Here is a 15,041-nt window from a genome sequence, read left to right on the forward strand (position 1 = left end):
CTCATAGGGAAGTGGTAACTTGACTGACCGTATACGTGATCCTAACACAAACAACTAGCAGCAGCCGGGGAACGTACCTACGTTGGTTCTAGACGTCTCGCGCCAGCCGGAGAACTAACTAACCCTTTCAGAGAAAATAAGACCTCTCTTGCCTCAAGAGAAAGGACCCCAAAGTTATAATACAAGCCCCCAACAAATAATAACAGTGAGGTAAGAAGAAATGACAAACGTAAGAATGAACTAGATTTAGCAAAGAGAGGCCCACTGACTAATAGCAGAAAATAGAAAGATGACTTATACGGTCAGCAAAAAACCCTACAAAATATCCACGCTGAATATCCAAGAACCCCCGCACCGACTAACGGTGTGGGGGGAGGATAACAGCCCCCCTTGAGCTTCCAGCAAAATCAGGAATCACATTTTAAACAAAGCTGGAACAAAATAAGGGAAATTCAAATGCACAAAAATAAGAAAGCAGGACTTAGCTTATCTTGCAAAATCAGGAGACCAGGAGACAGGAGAAAACAGACAAGGTCTGATAACAACGAATCCAGGCACAATACAGAGTATCCAGGAAGTTTATATAGGCACACCCAGACCAAACGAAGCAGGTGAGTGCCAACCAGGGGAAAGACACTCAAAGTGCCATACCGCTAATGACCACAAGAGGGAGCCAAGAACTATAGTTCACAACAGGACAGTCTATCTATAGGACAACAATCAGTCATACACCGCACAAATCTGGCCTTTGTGGAAGAGTGGCAAGACTAAAGCCATTTCTCAAAGATATCCATAAAAAGTGTTGTTTAAAGTTTGCAGCAAGCCACCTGGGAGACACACCAAACATGTGGAAGAAGGTGCTCTGCACAGATGAAACCTAAATCGAAATTTTTGGCAACAATGTCAAACAATATGTTTGGTGTAAAGGCAACACAGCTCATCACCCTGAACACACCATCCCCACTGTCAAACATGGTGGTGGCATCATCATGGTTTGGTCTTGCTTTTCTTCAGCAGGGACAGGGAAGATGGTTGAAACTGGTGGGAAGGTGTATGGAGCCAAATACAGGACCATTGTTGAAGAAAACCTGTTGGAGTCTGCAAAAGACCTGAGACTGGGACGGAGATTTGTCTTCCAACAAGACAATGACCCCAAACATAAAGCAAAATCTACAATGGAATGGTTCACAAATAAACGTATGCAGGTGTTAGAATGGCCAAGTCAGAGTCCAGACCTCAATCCAATCGAGAATCTGTGGAATGAGCTAAAAACTGCTGTTCACAAATGATCTCCATCAAACCTCACTGAGCTCGAGCTGTTTGCCATGGAAGAATGGGTGAGAATTTCAGTCTCTCGATGTACAACACTGAAGGAGACATACCCCAAGGGACTGCAGCTGTAATCGCAGCAAAACGTGGTGCAACAAAGTATTAAATTAAAGGGGCCGAATAATATTGCATGCCCCACTTTTCAGTTTTGGAATTTCCACAAAAATTTAAAATAACCAATAAATTTCGTTCAACTTTACAAATGTTTTTCACTTGTTGATTCTTCACCAAAAATTTACATTTGGTATCTTTATGTTTGACGCATGATATGTGGGAAAAGGTTGAAAACTTCAAGAGGGCTGAATACTTTTGCAAGGCACTGTAGTTGTAACTCAGAACTTCTGGGCAATCCCCACCTGCCATCTGTCATATATAACAGTTGTCTTACAGGAGTGTTTTAGAACAACCCTACATCTGCTCCTCCCTTAACTGCATCCCCACTAATGAAATTGTGGACAGTTTCTTTGGTAAAATACTTGTGCTATATAACTACCCAATGATACATAGTAACATAGGCCGAAAAAAGACATTTGTCCATCCAGTTCAGCCTATATTCCATCATAATAAATTCCCAGATCTACGTCCTTCTACAGAACCTAATAATTGTATGATACAATATTGTTCTGCTCCAGGAAGACATCCAGGCCTCTCTTGAACCCCTCGACTGAGTTCGCCATCACCACCTCCACAGGCAAGCAATTCCAGATTCTCACTGCCCTAACAGTAAAGAATCCTCTTCTATGTTGGTGGAAAAACCTTCTCTCCTCCAGACGCAAAGAATGCACCCTTGTGCCCGTCACCTTCCTTGGTATAAACAGATCCTCAGCGAGATATTTGTATTGTCCCCTTATATACTTATACATGGTTATTAGATCGCCCCTCAGTTGTCTTTTTTCTAGACTAAATAATCCTAATTTCACTAATCTATCTGGGTATTGTAGTTCTCCCATCCCCTTTATTAATTTTGTTGCCCTCCTTTGTACTCTCTCTAGTTCCATTATATCCTTCTTGAGCACCGGTGCCCAAAACTGGACACAGTACTCCATGTGCGGTCTAACTAGGGATTTGTACAGAGGCAGTATAATGCTCTCATCATGTGTATCCAGACCTCTTTTAATGCACCCCATGATCCTGATGATACTAATCTATAAAAAAATCTAGAACTTTACAATACTTACATAAGAGTTCTGACCACCGGCTTCAACATTGGGGATCAAATCGAGCCGAACTATATCTTTATTGCAGGAGTCTCTGAGATGAAGGTATAAGGTTGTTTTAGAATGTAATACTTCCTGATGAACTGAGAGAAAGCTTTTCCCATCATGGGTCTGAAAGACTAAAAGATGCATAACTGTGCAGTAAAAGTATATTTAAGTACAATCCAAATTTATGACAAGTAAACGAAGAGTGAAATTGAGCCATGAAAAAAAACAAAAAAGCTAAAACATACGATATCCTATGATATTCAGGTGGGACGCCCTGATTTTACAGTTTTAGGATCACATTAGTATTGCTTTATTACTTTCTGACTGGTTTAATGGAGTAAATAAAGTGGGGGAAAATAAGTGTTTGATACACTGCCGATTTTCCAAGTTTTCCTAACTACAAAGAATGGAGAGGTCTGTAATTTTTATCGTAGGTATACTTTGCTAGGGCTGGCGGAACACACCAAATAAATAAAGAATACTAAGGTGTGTTCGCAGCCCAGGGTCCACCGTGCAGAGATGTAAATTGCTGCTCAGTAATGGTGGACACAAGGTGGGTTAGCTGTCACCTGGGGTGTACTTTCGATTAGCTCTGTTGCTTCATAGTACCACAGAGCACCAATGCCGTACCCTGTTAGCTGTCACAGAGCACAGCTGAATCAGCGCTAGTGTTCAGTCGCAAGACTCAGGGGTAAGAGTATCTCTAGACCCACTAAGCGCATGGCGTCGCACCAGCGATGCCTGGACTACTCCTGTCTAAAGATTTAGAGAACAGAGTGCATGCAGCATTGCACTGGTGAACGCCACTAAACACATTGACTAAGGAATTAAGCGCACCGGTTGCGCACGGCGTTGCACCACTGATAGACACTGGTTATCATACACGGTGCTGGCAGTGCGCTATTTGGCACTGTATTAGCTCCAGTCACCCTAACTCAGACACAACGCGAGGGAAGGGGAATAATTAGGAGCTTGCACCAGTAACATTCATGCATCCATACACACCACGATTTTGCAGCCGTTCGATCCTTTTATAGCCGCAGCCTTCCTGGACCTTACAGATGGCCCAATCCGAGCTGCTAGAGGTCCTGCGCATGTGACCTCCGACCTCCAATGAGCGATCGTCTCTCGGGCATGCTCAGATGGAGAAAAGCAGGACTAAGTCCCAGGAGCATTTGCTCGCCGCTGACTAATAGTGGTTGAAACTGAAAACTGAAAACTGAAAATAAAGATTACACAACAACCACAAGACGGATTTCATCACCAGGTATCAATGTAATCAGTATAAGGGGGTCAACCTGACACTGTTTGTACTGTAGTTTACTGTGCACAATCCTGCTGAACCACTTGAAGTGTACCTAAGATAAAAATTAAAGACCTCTCTATTCCTTGTGGATGGGAAAACTTATAAGATGGGCAGGGTATCAAATACTTGGTTTCCCCACTGCATGAGCCACACACAAGTTCGTCGCCCTTAAATAGGTTGGAGGGATTTATGGCAGTCTGTGCCACTCTTAGAAATAAAGGGTTCTTCTCTTCAATCTTTAGGAGCTCACGGCTCCTCTGCCTTCCTACTTGCTGCTTGTCAGGGGGCAATGCTCTCCTCATGATTGACAGCTTGGACCAGCAGCATAACTGAACTGAACTCCCTCAGATGCTGAGACTCCTCTTCCTCTGGCGGACGCTCAGTGGCACTGAAGCTGAACAGATCTTCCAGTGTCACAGCAGCTCCTGTATAGAAAAGGCTGGCAATTCCTCACTCCTTGTCTATTGAATTTGCCCACTCCTGATAGACTGCAAAGATGGCGGAATCCTTTAGGTAACCAGCAGTGACCTTTAACAGCCCTCAGTTGTTGAGAATGGAGAGAATTTTCAATAAGAAGACAATTTTAAAGTTGCATGCTATTACTTCCCATTAATACCTATTTTAGAAGCTCTAGAAAAGGATTATTGTACATTATAACGCTAGGACATTATTTTACCTTCGTCTTTAAATATAATTTCTTGCACCTGAAATAAATATATAATAAATAATTATATGGATTACTCAAATATAATATATTTACCAGACAATTGGTGGACTTTTGGGTACAGAGATTTCTGACCTTTGTAAGGTTTTCTAGTTCGCGGGGAACAGAGGCTATGGATGGAGTGTGCATATCATGGTAGGCGTCAGCAGATTGCCATTGGGGTTGTGATTGGGTTTGGATAGGAGGAGATTCATATTCTGAAAATTGCAAAAAGAAAAGTCTGAAAAAGACAAGTGTGAAGCATACATAGTGCGTAATATATAAGCCGACGAGCGGCAGAGAAAGGAATAGTCCCAACATATCACCACTGAACTTGTGGCTTCCTCAGATATTCTTCAAGACTGACATCTCTGCCTAAAACAATTGTGAGGCAGTGACTCATGTCACAGGTAGGGATCGCTGTGTGTTCTCCCCAGATTGTGCATGGGGACAGATGAAGTCCATACAGTAGGTGTGCATGACATTCACAGATTTCCGGTCAAGGTTTTCCACGTGGCTGAAAGCCACAGGTTTGTTTGTTAAAAACCCTGCAGTAAGGAATATGGGTGTATCAGGTGTCAGGTGCAACGTCAGTGTCAGTTTGGTATGTGCTGTTGTGCAGAGCAGAGGCCTGCAGAGCACTGTCTGAGTCTGTGAAGCTGCACAGGCCAGCAGAGCCAGCAGCTATGGCAGCTGAATAGCCTGACACCTATATCGTACACAGCGATGCAAGTCGTCCATGGTAACTGGTCTCGGATGTGGACAGTCCTGTGCCCGAAGGTGGATGTCCTGTACCTAAAAAAGTGGGATGTGGACAGTTCTGTGCCCTGAAGTGAACCGGAGGTGGATGCCCTGTGCCTTAAAGAGGACTGGCATGTGTAACGATTGCAAACAAGTGGATATGGTGCCCGGCTGATATCCAGAGGATATCCTGGGCTGTGTACGGCTGTGTGAGTAAAGAGACTGTGATGCAGGACACCCACAGGAACTAGTCAGTGGAGGGCTGGCGTGTGTAGTGTCTGCAACATGTTAAGCTGTATTTGGAGACTGTAATATGGCGTGCCGTCGCCCCATGAATCCTGGACAAGGAGAGGTTCAGCGTGTTTAGGGACTGCAATCTAAAAGCCATATGATGTGTAGTGCTATGAAACGAGCACTGAGATGAGAGGCAACTGTGTGTATTGAACTTTGATGACGTGTACTATAAAATGCTTTACAGTGTGTGAAGATAACACATTAAAGAGACTTTTGTGTTTGAACTTTGTGGGTCACTGCCTCTTCACTGCGTACGGTGCTACCGCGGCATTACACAAAGTATATCCATTTGCTCCCCAGTAGGCAAAACTATTTTTTTGTATCAATCCTTAAAGGGAATCTGTCACCAGGCTTTAGTTATCTGATCTGATGTGGGAGAAGACAGAATGTTAAAAATAATAAAGAAAATAAAAAAAAGGTATTTTCACCTTCCGATGGCCCCTAATCTCCTCAGCGGCGCTCCCGGTGCGTTCCATTCCCAGGGATGCTTTGCGCGAAGGACCTTTATGACATTACGGTCACGTGACCACAACGTCATCTCAGGTGATTTGCGCAATGCATCCCTGGGAACGGAAGCTGCCGCGTGCACCGCTGAGGAGATCGGGGGCCGTCGGAAGGTGAGAATAACCACATTTTTTATTTAAATTCTTTTTTTTACAGGAACCTGGTACCCAGAAGTCTCCCCTCCTCCAGATCCTGGGTACCATCTGCACATGAAGAGCTCACTTTACGCATGGTGGGCGCTATGTACATGTATAAAGTGAGCATTCCAATGCAATCCTATGTCTGCAGAATCGCTGTGATTCAGCACAAATAATGAACACACTGCATTTTTTTCTGCAAAGCGTTTCCGCTGCGGAAAAAATCGCAGAATTGGCACAACAATTGCAGAATGTCATTAAAATTAATGGGATGCTTTTTGTTAGGGGTTTCGCAGCATTTCCGCAGTGGAAAACCACAACAAAAACACTAAAAAACGCAAAAAATCCTGAACGTGGGCACATAGCCGAAGTTTTCTGAATGCTGCAAATAGTTTTCTCTGCTGCAGCTCTCTGAATGCTGAGCTCTGCATAACCCCGCCCATAAAACTGATTGGCCACTTTCTGTGTACACTGTTGATAGGCAGAAACTTCCAAACAGTTTTGGGGGTGTGGTTGGACTACCTGGGAGCAGGCTTTCTAGTCCTCTAGTGAAAATCACCTGCAGATATTTTTTTTAACAAAAAAAGTACATCAAGCAGCCCAGAAAGTGACACATCACTGGAATCAGGGCTTCTGCCTCTGTATCGTGCTGCTCTCACATTAGGTAGCAAAAACACCGTGACAAATCCCCTTTAACCAAGATGAGCAACTTTCATTATAAAAGATATAATGTTAACTTACCATTTGTCATTGCGGCTTGGTAGTGTCCAGTAGGTTCTACCTTGTGAAATAAATGGATCACATTTAGAGAAATGTGTAATATACAGATCGATACAAGGATTTATTTTCATGTAGCTGATTGGAGGGACTGCTAAAAGGTGGTCCCCCACAAACAGAATGTTGATTGCCTATTCTAAGCATAGGATATGAACAAGACCACAAAAGAAGCACATGAACTTGTGTCTTGTGTAGTCATAATGGACAGAGACTTATTTATAAAAGTATAAAATAAAACTTTAAAGTTAAAAAAGTTTTTTCCTTTCTAACTGTATAGTGTATTATATAATTTACACTCACCGGCCACTTTATTAGGTACACCATGCTAGTAACGGGTTGGACCCCCTTTTGCCTTCAGAACTGCCTCAATTCTTCGTGGCATAGATTCAACAAGGTGCTGGAAGCATTCCTCAGAGATTTTGGTCCATATTGACATGATGGCATCACACAGTTGCCGCAGATTTGTCGGCTGCACATCCCAAAGATGCTCCATACAAGGCAGGATGGATCCATGCTTTCATGTTGTTTACGCCAAATTCTGACCCTACCATCCGAATGTCGCAGCAGAAATCGAGACTCATCAGACCAAGCAACGTTTTTCCAATCTTCTACTGTCCAATTTCGATGAGCTTGTACAAATTGTAGCCTCAGTTTCCTGTTCTTAGCTGAAAGGAGTGGTACCCGGTGTGGTCTTCTGCTGCTGTAGCCCATCTGCCTCAAAGTTCGACGCACTGTGCGTTCAGAGATGCTCTTAGGCCTACCTTGGTTGTAACGGGTGGCGATTTGAGTCACTGTTGCCTTTTGTATCAGCTCGAACCAGTCTGCCCATTCTCCTCTGACCTCTGGCATCAACAAGGCATTTCCGCCCACAGAACTGCCGCTCACTGGATTTTTTTTCTTTTTCGGACCATTCTCTGTAAACCCTAGAGATGGTTGTGCGTGAAAATCCCAGTAGATCAGCAGTTTCTGAAATACTCAGACCAGCCCTTCTGGCACCAACAACCATGCCACGTTCAAAGGCACTCAAATCACCTTTCTTCCCCATACTGATGCTCGGTTTGAACTGCAGGAGATTGTCTTGACCATGTCTACATGCCTAAATGCACTGAGTTGCCGCCATGTGATTGGCTGATTAGAAATTAAGTGTTAACAAGAAGTTGGACAGGTGTACCTAATAAAGTGGCCAGTGAGTGTATATTGATACATTGATAAAAACCTAAACCATAAGATGTTCACAAAAATGATTCTACTCTTTAAACCCCATTAAAAAGAAAAAAAAATGATAGAATTGCTGTTTTTTAGTTACATTACTTACAAAAAATGAAATAAAAAGTCATCAAATAAACACAGTCACCCAAAATGATATCATTAGTAACTGTGGCTTTTCATTTAGTGAGCAGAAGCAGTTAAAAAAAAAAACAATATAAATTTGAAATAATTTAAAGCATATTAATCTGCATAAACTTTATCATTTATAATAAACTGTAAAATAATAATAGTAAAAATAATAATACTAATAATAATTCCAGAATTTCTTCTATTAGTTCATCTGGTCTTACATAAAAGGAATGAAAAGTGATCAGACTTAAGTACCCAAAAAAGAAAACTCATACCACAAAAAAACAAGCATCATGCAGCTCCATTGATGAAAAAAATAGAAAATTTATGGCCCTAAAAACTATTTTTACATGTTACTTATACTAAACGTTAAAGGCTGTAACATCAAAACTCAAGAAAAAAATTATGGCATTGATGTTTTTCTTTCCATTCCAAAACTGCAAAAACTGTATCTCATTTTTAAAGTATACTTTTCACAGAAAAAGTTCTAAATTCTATAAAAGGAAGTTAAATGTTATCCATTATGAGGCTTTCTCCTGTTTTGACATCTCGAGGGCTCTGCAACTGTGACGTGCCACCCAACAGCTACTCCAACAAAATCTGTCCTTCAAAAGATAAATAACGCATCTATGACAACACAGCATTTTATCTTCATTAACCAGACCTCTATTTTCACTAAGCCAGGAGTCATAGACTGTTATCTATATGTTGACTTTTGAATTTATTCGTTGTTTTTTTCTTCTGTTGGTCAAGAGACTGAAATGTTGACTGTTCTTTTAGGTTAAATTGATATTTGTAAATTTATGAATGGTTGTTATTTACCTCGTATATCAGCTCCTTCAATTTATTGTACTATTACCTTTGTAAAACAGGGACTCAGGGTCACTGAACAATATTTGCTGATATAGTTAATGCACATTATACCAGGCCATGCAGTTTGTTGACTTGCAAACATTGAAAGATAGATTAAATAATAAAACAAAGAGACTTAATCTCATTACCCCTTCCCCTTGACCTGTGAATAATGACTTGAATAACAGCTGTGAACTTTAAAAAGGAGAATATGCATCTTTAACAAGATGCATGCAGACATCAAAGACATCCAGAGATCCAAAGAACTAGAGACCCTTTACAAATCCACAGCCAGGAACACTCTACAGTACAGCAGCCACAATATCATGGCTCCATTAGGAAGGACACAGTTTTGATATTCTACATGATGCTGTGACGCTAGTCACTTCTCATGGCCAAGCTGTGAGTCAGAGTGGTCAAGGAGTCCAAGGTGAGAAGCCAGGAGGGTACGTCATAAACAGAAGGAAGAGACAAAAGCGTAGTCAGGTAACGTTCCGAGGTCAGAGTACCAAGAGGATAACAGAGGTGAAGGGGTTAAATAAGTGGATGGTCAAAACAAAGTCCAAGGTCAGGTAACAGATCAAGCATAAAGAACTTAAGGCACAAACCTCACAGGCAGGGTGTATGTCTAGCAGTGTTCTGGGAGAAATAGCTCATTTATGAAGTGTTACTCCCGGTCCTGGTCCCATACCCTCATAGGGTCCCCTGCGGGACTCCCTCTCTGTGCCATCCCCGAACCGTCCTGCTGCAGTTCCTGCTTTCTGTCTTCCCCCTGCTTCCTGGCACGTGGCCAGCAGGTCATCAGGTAGAGTGCTTAGGTTGCGCACGTGTGCGCTCCCAGTCTCTTAAAGCCACAGAGAGCATTTTTCAAAAAGTACCTCTGACCAATGGCGTGTTAGTAATTACTATTTCTAGCCCCTTCGCCATAGGGAGTATGCCGGAGCAACAAGTGTCCTCTATTGCTAGCTTCCGGTTTCAGCTAGTGTGTGCTTCTGCTTCTGAAGTGTTCTGCCAGTGCTCCGCTTACTCTGTTTGTCTCTGCAGACTATCAGCTACCTGTTACCCGGCTATCCTGGAAGATGAATGTTCTGTCTACACCAGTTCCATCATGTCCTGCCATTCAGCCATCCGTACCTCTGGACAACGCCAGTACTATCTATGTCAGCTCCATGACATCTGTTAACTCTGCTTGTCTGTCTTTCCCACTGGGACAGCTGCCACGTGTCCAGGGTCTAACTGGAGGTAACACCCGTGTCCCCCAGGAATTCCATTCTGACACTGTTTGAGGGGACTTACCATGGGTGCCTGGGGCTCACGTAGTTATGCCTCCTTCAGAGCCCCCCGATCGTGGTCTCGAGGTTCCACAAAAATATCAATAATAAACAAATGTGAACTTCACCACCTGTACCTCCTCTTCCATTCGTTACAAGAAGCATGGTCATTAACTGGAATAATCAACACATGGAGACAGCTTAATCAACATGAAACTTAGCACTCAACTTAGGATGCTTGGAACAGAAGAATTTATTTTGCAGTATACTCATTGAGTATACTGCAAAATAAATTCTTCTGTTCCAAGCATCCTAAGTTGAGTGCTAAGTTTCATGTTGATTAAGTATATGGCATGGGAGTGGAAATTTAGATGGAAGGCCCTAACTAACCAATTGGCCTTCACATCTCGAGAAAGGACCCAGGATCTCTCCTCTGGTCTTTATCCCCTTTGAGAATTAAGAACCTGCTGAACCTCATACTCCAGGCCACCGTCCACTGAAAGCGGAGGAGGCAGGGATGAGGGAGACAATGCAGAAGGAACATACTTCTTTAATAGGGATTTATTGAATACATTAGGGATGCAAAGGGATGGAGCAAGCTTTAATCTAAATGCCACAGGATTGACCACCTCCAGGATCTCATATGTACCAATGAACTTTGGACCCAACTTCGCCGACGGCACTATAAGTTTAATGTTTCTAGAAGACAACCAACCCTTATCCCCAATCTTAAAAACAGGACCCACTGAACGTCTTCTGTCTGCCTTTCGTTTTTGGTGAGTCTGGGCAGTCTCAATATTCTTTTGAACCTCCTTTCATCCCTAAGTTTCTGCATGGTGACCTCCACCCCAGGGCATTCAGAACTGATCCTAGATGGGGAAGAAAAACATAATTACAGAAGAACGGTGAGGTCCTGTTAGATTGATTAACTCAACTGTTAAAAGCAAACTAAGCAAGAGGTAAAAACAAAGACCAGTCCTTCGGCTGAGCTGCAACAAAGCACCTTAAAACTCGTTCCAAAGGATGATTTGTCCTCTCAGTCTGACCATTGGCTTCAGGATGATAAGCAGATGAAAAGACAAGTCAATCCCTAGTTTACAGCAAAAAGTTTTCCAAAATTTAGAGATGTCAATGGGATTCCATGTAACCTTACAATATGAGAAATAAACAACCTGCAGAGCGTCTCCGCATTAGGTAATCCTGACAAAGGAACAAAAAGCTTGTTTGCCGAATCGATGAACTAACACCCAGATAACAGTCTTTCCATCAGACAGAGGTAAATTGGTAATGAAATCCATGGAAAAATGAGTTTATGTACTTTCAGAAATATGCAATGGAGCCAATTCCCCAGCCTGCCGACTATGACTGACTTTGGCGCATGCGCAGACTTCACAAGCAGATACAAAATCTTTAATATCATTTTGCATGGATGGCCACCAAAAAAGTCTAGCAATGACTTTCCTTGTGGCAGTAACACCAGGATGACCACTTAAAACGGAATCATTAAATTCCTGTAACACCCGTAATATTAGGTACACAGGCACAAATAATTTAAACCCTGGGGAAGTGGAAGGAGCCAATGGCTGGACTTTATGAATCTCCTCTTCCAGCTCCAAGGTTACCATAGACACCACAATACCCTGAGGAATAATGGAGGATGGAGGTTCTGGAGGAGAAATGGAATCAAAACTATGAGATAAAGCGTCAGCTTTCACATTCTTTTGACCCTGGCCTGAAAGTAATTGAAAAATTAAACTGAGAAATAAGGACCATCTGGCCTGTCTAGGAATTAACCTTTTAGCTGATTGAATGTAAGCTAAATTCTTGTGATCCGTGATCACTTTAATTGAATGAACACCCCCTCCAAAAATGCCTCCATTCCTCCAAGGACAATTTGACAGCAAGTAACTCCCGATTTCCAACATCATAATTTTTCTCCGCAGGTGAAATTTTTTTAGAAAGAAAAGCACATGGACACAGGTTAGTCAGTGTTTTGGGCCCCTGCGGTAAGACTGCCCCCACTCTGATCTCCGAAGCAGCCATTCGGATCAGGTTGGATCAGAATGGGTGTGGACATAAAACACTCTTTTAATCTTTCAAAACCCTGACAGCACCTGGTGACCAAACCTTGAAATTCGCCCCCTTACATGCAAGGTCAGTAAGTGGCTTAGCAACATTTGAAAATCCCTTGATAAATTTTCTATAATAGTTGGCGAATCCCAGAAAACGCTGCAAAACCTTAAGATCACGAGGTTGAACCCAATCTTTTATGGCCTGTACCTTCCCAGGGTCCATCTTAAACCCTTCTGCTGACAAGATAAACCCCAAGAAAGAGATTTCCTGAACAGAAAAAAACACATTTCTCTAATTTAGCAAACAGAGAGTTCTCCCTCAGTCTCTGTAACACAAGGACATGTTCCTGGTGAGTGTCCAAATCTGGTGAGAAAATTAGAATGTCATAGAGGTAAATAACAACATATCTTCCAATGCAATCAGAGAAAATATCATTCATAAAATTTTTAAACACAGTAGGTGCATTAGATAATCTGAAAGGCATTAACAAGGTTTTCAAACAGACCCTCAGACAATAAAAATGCTGTTTTCCACTCATCACCCTTCCAGATGCATATCAAATTTTAAGCCCCTCTAAGATAAAGTTTAGAAATTATCCTGGTGGAAGTGGGTAAGTCTTTGTACCCCCATCTTTCTTTTTAACAAAGAAAAATCCAGCAGCTATAGGGAAGGAGGAGGGATGGGTTTGACCCTTCCATAGACTTTCATGAATATATTCTTTCATGGCGGTCCATTTAGGCTTCGACAAATTGTAAAGGTGAGCTTTTGGCAATTTGGCACTAGGAAAAAGATTAATTGCACAATCATAGGGACAATGGGGAGGTAGTATCTCCACAACTTTTTCCGAGAACACATTTCTAAAGACCTTCAAGTACCCTGGAAGACCCTCCAGACTAGCGGAGCATATTTGTACATTTTTTAGACATTTCTTGAAACAGTTTGGGCTCCATTTCATAATCTCCTTCCGACACCAAACAATAACTGGATTGTATATTTGCAACCATGGAAACCCCAGTACCAATCCAGCAGGTATATTATCCAACACAAAACAGGAACAGGAGATGGATTCAGAGTGAAGTGCCCCCACTCAGAGAGGGAAATCCACTGTTGCTCTCTTGACCAAATGGTGAGCTAATGGTGTCTTGTCAAGGGTAGTGATTTGAATGGGTGTTTTGAAACTAACTGTCCCTAACCCTATTAAACAAGTGTTTTATTCCATAGTCCACTACAATACTGTATACAGCTTGAAAAAGAAAAAGAACTATGATGATATATGATGTCAGATTATGATGATTCTGTAATATTGTAATATGGAATGCTCCATACCCACTGCACATATTTAGAGAGCGGAGGTCAACTGACCAGGAGCCACTTTTCTCATCCAGAAGAGAATGGATGCATAGTTATGCTTCCTCCATTCACTTTTCTGATGGCGATGAGTAGAATAACCTTTAGTCATTGGGGACAATAAAATAGAATCTCCTTTTACTTGCTACTAGGCTGTCTTTATAGGATATTTTTCTTCTGCAAATTGTATTCTGATACAATTCCAGGTAGAAAGCTCTTTGAAGAGCACAGATTAATGGGAACATCTCTTTTACTCTGTCATTGGACCCGGCAGGAGAATTTAGAGAGCTTTTATGAGTCTGCGAGGTCACACTATCCCTCTTACTCATTGGCCTATAGTAGATGATGTGCTTGTCCAGGTGGTCCATACTCCCTGATTGGACTCATAAAACTGATGGTCAATGGTCAAGCTGAGAATTACGAGCTCACAAAGCATCATTTAAGGTAAATCTAGTTACAGGATCTGATCGAGATCACTTTAATTGCTCCAAAACACTATTCTACTAATCCATACCATACCATGCTTAGACCCGACCCTCTCGATGATGCTAGCTCACATTCAGGTTGATCACTACAATAGAAAATATCATCTCACCAATGGTCAAGATCTGGTCCAGTCTTGTACTTCCTCGGCTACGGGGAGAAGGATGGCTGAATGAGGTGGAGAAGTCAAACTTCCAGTGACTGTGGATGAACGAACTCCTTCAAATGTTTTCTCATGATGAAGATTTCAGATGTAACAAGACAAGTTATAAAACTTCCATAATGAATGGGAGTGGTGAGCTAAATTCTCAGCTCGGAATAATGGGCGAGATGCCAACTGTAATAATGTGATAAGATAATGACAGATTACATAACAAATAATCTCTAGTACCAAGTTTGCAAAAATATTCATGTCCACAGCATTAATGCATCCTAAAATAGACACTGCAGAAACTACATGAAAGAAAACTCCACCTTTTCAGAACCCAGGTCCACATAAATCTGAAAAAAACGTGATTTTCCGCAAGATGTTGAATTATGGAGATATTATCTTCTCTATGAAAATACAGTATTTCTAGTATACAAAAGTCAGTGAAACATTGTACAACCTCCTACAATCCATTATTCTGTGTGCAACAAGTCCTACTATGGTATAGAAAAACAAGCTGGTGTTAATTGGAA

The 15,041-nt window shown here is 41.9% G+C and overlaps 1 long non-coding RNA gene across 1 annotated transcript; it reads right to left on the reverse strand.

Annotated features, from left to right (window-relative positions):
* Nucleotides 1-4,637: 4,637 nt before the first annotated feature.
* On the reverse strand, nt 4,638-14,586 carry LOC143773253 (uncharacterized). The gene is made up of 3 exons (XR_013215116.1): nt 14,473-14,586; nt 6,961-7,000; nt 4,638-4,761 (listed from the first exon to the last, which is right to left on the reverse strand). It is a non-coding gene; the product is annotated as an uncharacterized LOC143773253 (long non-coding RNA).
* Between the last annotated feature and the right edge of the window lie 455 nt (nt 14,587-15,041).

Source organism: Ranitomeya variabilis, chromosome 5, assembly GCF_051348905.1.
Source record: "Ranitomeya variabilis isolate aRanVar5 chromosome 5, aRanVar5.hap1, whole genome shotgun sequence".
Lineage (NCBI taxonomy): Eukaryota > Metazoa > Chordata > Amphibia > Anura > Dendrobatidae > Ranitomeya > Ranitomeya variabilis.